This window comes from Mus caroli, unplaced genomic scaffold (assembly GCF_978045245.1).
Source record: "Mus caroli unplaced genomic scaffold, Mus_caroli_1 scaffold_11, whole genome shotgun sequence".
Lineage (NCBI taxonomy): Eukaryota > Metazoa > Chordata > Mammalia > Rodentia > Muridae > Mus > Mus caroli.
Window position 1 is genome coordinate 22,520,305 of NW_028227266.1, and position 7,008 is coordinate 22,527,312.

The following is a 7,008-nucleotide window of genomic DNA, read 5'->3' on the forward strand; positions in this document are numbered from 1 at the left end:
GCAGATATCTACAGAACATTTTAACCTAAAACAAAAGGATACACCTTCTTCTCAGCACCTCATGGTACCTTCTCCAAAATTGACCACGTAATTGGGCACAAAACAGGACTCAACAGATACAAAAACATTGAAATTGTCCCATGCATCCTATCAGATCACCATGGACTAAGGCTGATCTTCAATAACAAAATAAATAATAGAAAGCCAACCTTCACGTGGAAACTGAACAACACTCTTCTCAATGATACCTTGGTCAAGGAAGGAATAAAGAAAGAAATTAAGGACTTTTTAGAGTTCAATGAAAATGAAGCCACAACATACCCAAACTTATGGGACGCAATGAAAGCATTTCTAAGAGGAAAACTCATAGCTCTGAGTGCCTCCAAAAGGAAACTAGAAAGAGCACACATTAGCAGCTTGACAACACACCTAAAAGCACTAGAACAAAAGGAAGCAAATTCACCCAAGAGGAGTAGACGGCAGGAAATAATCAAACTCAGGGGTGAAATCAACCAAGTGGAAACAAGAAAAACTATTCAAAGAATCAACCAATCAAGGAGCTGGTTCTTTGAGAAAATCAACAAGATAGATAAACCCTTAGCCAGACTCACTAGAGGGCACAGGGAAAGCATCCTAATTAACAAAATCAGAAATGAAAAAGGAGACATAACAACAGATCCTGAAGACATCCAAAACACCATCAGATCCTTCTACCAAAGGCTATACTCAACAAAACTGGAGAACCTGGATGAAATGGAGAAGTTCCTAGACAGATACCAGGTACCAAAGTTGAATCAAGATCAGGTTAATGATCTAAACAGCCCTATATCCCCTAAAGAAATAGAAGCAGTCATTAATAGTCTCCCAACCAAAAAAAGCCCAGGACCAGATGGGTTTAGTGCAGAGTTCTATCAGACCTTCAAAGAAGATCTAATCCCAGTTCTTCACAAACTATTCCACAAAATAGAAACAGAAGGTACTCTACCCAACTCATTCTATGAAGCCACAATTACTCTGATACCTAAACCACAAAAAGACCCAACAAAGATAGAAAACTTCAGACCAATATCCCTTATGAATATTGATGCAAAAATCCTCAATAAAATTCTTGCTAACCGAATCCAAGAACACATCAAAACAATCATCCATCCTGACCAAGTAGGTTTCATCCCAGGGATGCAGGGATGGTTCAATATACGGAAATCCATCAACGTAATCCAGTATATAAACAAACTCAAAGACAAAAACCACATGGTCATCTCGTTAGATGCGGAAAAAGCATTTGACAAGATCCAACACCCATTCATGATAAAAGTCTTGGAAAGATCAGGAATTCAAGGCCCATACCTAAACATGATAAAAGCAATCTACAGCAAACCAGTAGCCAACATCAAAGTAAATGGTCAGAAGCTTGAAGCAATCCCTCTAAAATCAGGGACTAGACAAGGCTGTCCACTTTCTCCATACCTATTCAACATTGTACTTGAAGTCCTAGCCAGAGCAATTCGACAACAAAAGGAGATCAAAGGGATACAAATTGGAAAAGATGAAGGCAAAATATCACTTTTTGCAGATGATATGATAGTATATATAAGTGACCCTAAAAATTCCACCAGAGAACTCCTAAGCCTGATAAACAGCTTCGGTGAAGTAGCTGGATATAAAATTAACTCAAACAAATCAATGGCCTTTCTCTACACAAAGAATAAACAGGCCGAGAAAGAAATTAGGGAAACAACACCCTTCTCAATAGTCACAAATAATATAAAATATCTTGGCGTGACTCTAACTAAGGAAGTGAAAGATCTGTATAATAAAAACTTCAAGTCTCCGATGAAAGAAATTATAGAAGATCTCAGAAGATGGAAAGATCTCCCATGCTCATGGATTGGCAGGATCAACATTGTAAAAATGGCTATCTTGCCAAAAGCAATCTACAGATTCAATGCAATCCCCATCAAAATTCCAAATGAATTCTTCAACGAATTAGAAAGTGCAATCTGCAAATTCATCTGGAATAACAAAAAACCTAGGATAGCAAAAACTCTTCTCAAGGATAAAAGAACCTCTGGTGGAATCACCATGCCGGACCTAAAGCTCTACTACAGAGCAATTGTGATAAAAACTGCATGGTACTGGTATAGTGACAGACAAATAGACCAATGGAATAGAATTGAAGACCCAGAAATGAACCCACACACCTACGGTCACTTGATCTTCGACAAGGGAGCTAAAAACATCCAGTGGAAGAAAGACAGCATTTTCAACAAATGGTGCTGGCACAACTGGTTGTTAACATGTAGAAGAATGCGAATCGATCCATTCCTATCTCCTTGTACTAAGGTCAAGTCTAAGTGGATCAAGGAACTTCACATAAAACCAGAGACACTGAAACTTATAGAGGAGAAAGTGGGGAAAAGCCTTGAAGATATGGGCACAGGGGAAAAATTCCTGAATAGAACAGCAATGGCTTGTGCTGTAAGATCGAGAATTGACAAGTGGGACCTCATGAAACTACAAAGCTTCTGCAAGGCTAAAGACACCATCAATAAGACAAAAAAACCACCAACAGATTGGGAAAGGATCTTCACCTATCCTAAATCAGATAAGGGACTAATATCCAACATATATAAAGAACTCAAGAAGGTGGACTCCAGAAAGTCAAATAACCCCATTAAAAAATGGGGCTCAGAACTGAACAAAGAATTCTCGCCTGAGGAATACCGAATGGCAGAGAAACACCTGAAAAAATGTTCAACATCCTTAATCATCAGGGAAATGCAAATCAAAACAACCCTGAGATTCCACCTCACACCAGTCAGAATGGCTAAGATCAAAAATTCAGGTGACAGCAGTTGCTGGCGAGGATGTGGAGAAAGAGGAACACTCCTCCATTGTTGGTGGGATTGCAAGCTTGTACAACCACTCTGGAAATCAGTCTGGCGGTTCCTCAGAAAATTGGACATAGTACTACCGGAGGATCCAGCAATACCTCTCCTGGGCATATATCCAGAAGATGTCCCAACCGGTAAAAAGGACACATGTTCCACTATGTTCATAGCAGCCCTATTTATAATAGCCAGAAGCTGGAAAGAACCCAGATGTCCCTCAACAGAGGAATGGATACAGAAATTATGGTACATTTACACAATGGAGTACTACTCAGCTATTAAAAAGAATGAATTTATGAAATTCCTAGCCAAATGGATGGACCTGGAGGGCATCATCTTGAGTGAAGTAACACAATCACAAAAGAACTCACACAATATGTATTCACTGATAAGTGGATATTAGCCCAAAACTTAGGATACCCAAGATTTAAGATACAATTTGCTAAACGCATGAAACTCAAGAAGAATGAAGACCAAAGTGTGGACACTGTGCACCTTCTCAGAATTGGGAACAAAACACCCAGGGAAGGAGTTACAGAGACAAAGTTCGTAGCGGTGATGAAAGGATGGACCATTTAGAGACTGCCGTATCCAGGGATCCATCCCATAATCAACTTCTAAACGCTGACACCATTGCATACACTAGCAAGATTTTGCTGAAAGGACCCAAATATAGCTGTGTCTTGTGAGACGATGCTGGGGCCTAGCAAACACAGGAGTGGATGTTCACAGTCAGCTATTGGATGTATCACAGGGCTCCCAATGGAGAAGCTAGAGTAAGTACCCAAGGAGCTAAAGGGATCTGCAACCCTATTGTTGGAACAACATGATGTACTAACTAGAACCCCGGAGCTCTTGTCTCTAGCTGCATATGTATCGAAAGATGGCCTAGTCAGCCATCAATGGAAAGAGAGGCCCATTGGACTTGCAAACTTTATATGCCCCAATATAGGGGAATGCCAGGGCCAAAAGAATGGGAATGGGTGGGTAGGGAAGTGGGGGGCGCTATGGGGGACTTATGGGATTGCATTGGAAACGTAATTGAGGAAAATATGTAATAAAAATATTAAAAAAAAAAAAAAAAGAACCAGGGGAATGCCAGGACCAAGAAGTGGGAGTGGGTGGGTAGGGGAGTGGGAGGGGGGTCTGGGGGGACTTTGGGGATAGCATTTGAAATGTAAATGAAGAAAATACCTAATTAAAAAAAATAAATTGGAAAAAAAAAAAAAAAAAAAGAATCATACTATCAACTCTCTACCTAAAGATACCTGTGATACAGTAAATTGTGGTATAAATATTTTAGAATAGTTTGAATGAAAATTTCCCAACTGAGCTGGCAATGCTCCCTCTTAGAGACAAAGACCATGGAACAAAATTCCATGGAACAGGCATGGGAAACTCTACTTTGGGCTGTTGATCAGTATTGTCTAAGGAACTCCCAAAAGGATCGTGGCTAGCACAGGGGTCGGCACCAGCAGGTTTTAGAAGCAAGTGTCATGATGTTATCCGTGGTGTTGAGGAGAACTGCACCAGCACCTCGGCTCTTGCTAGGGTTAATCTAATCTCCATCTCTCAAAAACATCTTCTGTCTTGTTACCCGAATGGGGCTAGGGGACAGCCACTGGGGGGCACCGTGGAGAATGCGCTGAGATCCCATACCTGACTGCCACTTCATCTGGATGCAGTCCTAGTCCCGAAGAAACACTCCCTGGACATTACTGCTGGGATGGGGTCCCCAACAAAGGTGGGTCTGGGCATGTGGGTCTTGGCCATGGTGATGGTGGTTCAGTGCTACAAGAATCCATCTAACAAGGATGCAGCTCTAATGGAAGCTGCTCGGGCCAATAACGTGCAGGAAGTCAGAAGGCTGTTGTCAGAAGGTGCAGATGTCAATGCAAGGTACGAACTTGGCTGGACAGCATTGATGGTGGCAGCCATCAGCCACAATGAGAGTGTGGTGCAGGTCCTGCTTGCTGCTGAAGCTGACCCAAACCTTGGGGATGGCTTCAGCAGTGTCTACAAGACTGCCAATGAACGGGGAGTCCATTCTTTGGAAGTCCTAGTCATTTGAGAGGATGACTTCAACAACCGACTAAAACTACCGGGCTAGCTTCAAAAGCTGCACAGCCCTGCACTATGCTGTCCTGGCCCACAACTACAGCATCGTCAAGGAGCTGCTGAATAGAGGAGCCAACCCCCTTCAGAGGAATATGATGGGACACACAACCCTGGATTATGCCCAGGAAGGGGAGGTTATAAAGCTTCTGAAAACTTCTGAGACCAAGTATATGGAGAAGCAGAGGAAGCGTGAGGCAGAGGAGCGGCACCGCTTCCCACTGAGCAGCGACTGAAGGAACACATCATTGGCCGGGAGAGTGCCATCGCCACTATTAGTGCTGCGATCCAGAGGAAGGAGAATGGCTGGTATGACGAGGAGCACCCTCTAGTCGTTCTCTTCTTGGGATCATCTGGAATAGGGAAAACCGAGCTGGCCAAGCAGACAGCCAAGTATATGCACAAAGATGGCAAGAAAGGGCTTCATCTTGCTCAACATGTCTGAGTTCCAGGAGCGACATGATGTAGCAAATTTATCGGTTCTTCAGTAGGCTATATCTGCCATGAAGAGGGTGGCCAGCTGACCAAGAAATTGAAACAGTGCCCAAATGCAGTAGTCCTGTTTGATGAGATGGACAAGGCCCATCCAGATGTGCATCTTTATCATGAGTCCTGTTGTAGCCAGCGCTGAGATCGCCCAGCATGCATTGCAGCTCAGACAGGAAGCTTTGGAGATGAGCCGAAATTGAATCGCTGGAAACCTTAGGGATGTCGAGGTTAGTGACAAGATCACCATCTCGAAGAACTTTAAAGAGAATGTGATCTGACCCACCCTGAAAGCTCACTTCCGGAGAGATGAGTTTTTTGGGACAGATCAAAGAGACCATCTACTTCTTCCCTTTCTGCCATTCAGAGCTCCTCCAGCTGGTGTCAACAAGGAACTTCAGGGCCAAGAGAGCCAAACAGAGGCACAACATCACACTACTGTGTGACCATGAGGTGGCAGACGTGTTGGTTGATGGCTACAACATTCACTGTGCTGCCCATTCTATTAAGCATGAGGTAGAGCATTGTGTGGTAAAGCAACTGGCGGCAGCCTATGAGCAGGACCTGCTACCAGCGGGCAGACACCACTCCAACCCGAGGAGGTGTGTTTCACTATCTAGCATCCACCTGTCTGTCTGTGCCCTGAACATCTAATAAAGGCCCCTTGCTATGGCATGGCAATCAAAAACAAAGACAAGACAAGACAAGACAAGACAAGAGAAGAAAAGAGAAGAAAACTCACAAAACATTATAGGCAACTGCTATTGCCTTGATTGTCCCGCAGACTGTTAAGTAGGTCCCTTTTCATGCACTTTCAGACACAGCCCAGAGGCCCCTGAGCTCAAACCGACCTGTATGCCGCCTCTCTAGGTCTAGCTTTCATGGAACCAGAAGGTGCCCTGTAAGTTTCCATGGGAAAGAGGGAAACAACCAACAGTATTACCTGCCTTTGATGCCTGTGGACTGCAACAATGACAAGAATGGCTTGGATGCTCTAAGGGTGCTGTAGTGGCATGTACTCCTTGGTGGAAACTAACTGTTCTCTAATTAGACTTAAATCCAACACAACATGAAAGAAGTCATTTCTGGTCCTGGGAACTTAACCAGCTACTCAGGGCCAGCCAAACCATGGATCTCAGAGGAGAACAACAGAATCCCTAACTATATTCTGAACATCTGTTCTTGTACCCACAGAGGAGTTCTCAACCCTCATCAAGGAAAATCCCCTTTGCATAGGACAGAGACCATTACAGAAAACCACAACAATTCAAAATGCAGAGTTGTGAAATGTAGTCCCAATTGATACATCTACAAAGCAACTACTGTTGTACCTAAGGCTCATTGCAGGGATCATTGCAGACGAGGAGGCAAGACTGTAAGAGCCAGAGGTTCAGGGAATTTGGTGTGAGATTGTGTTTCCTAGGAAGGCCAGAAGCTTCACTCATAGTCTCACCAACATGGTTACCTAAACATAAGCTAAACAAGAACAATGACAATACCCATGGGTCTTAGTTAG

At 43.3% G+C, this 7,008-nt stretch overlaps 1 pseudogene; it reads left to right on the top strand.

Annotated features, from left to right (window-relative positions):
• The first annotated feature begins 4,387 nt into the window (after positions 1–4,387).
• On the top strand, positions 4,388–6,146 carry LOC110301477 (mitochondrial disaggregase pseudogene; annotated as a pseudogene).
• Positions 6,147–7,008: the final 862 nt, after the last annotated feature.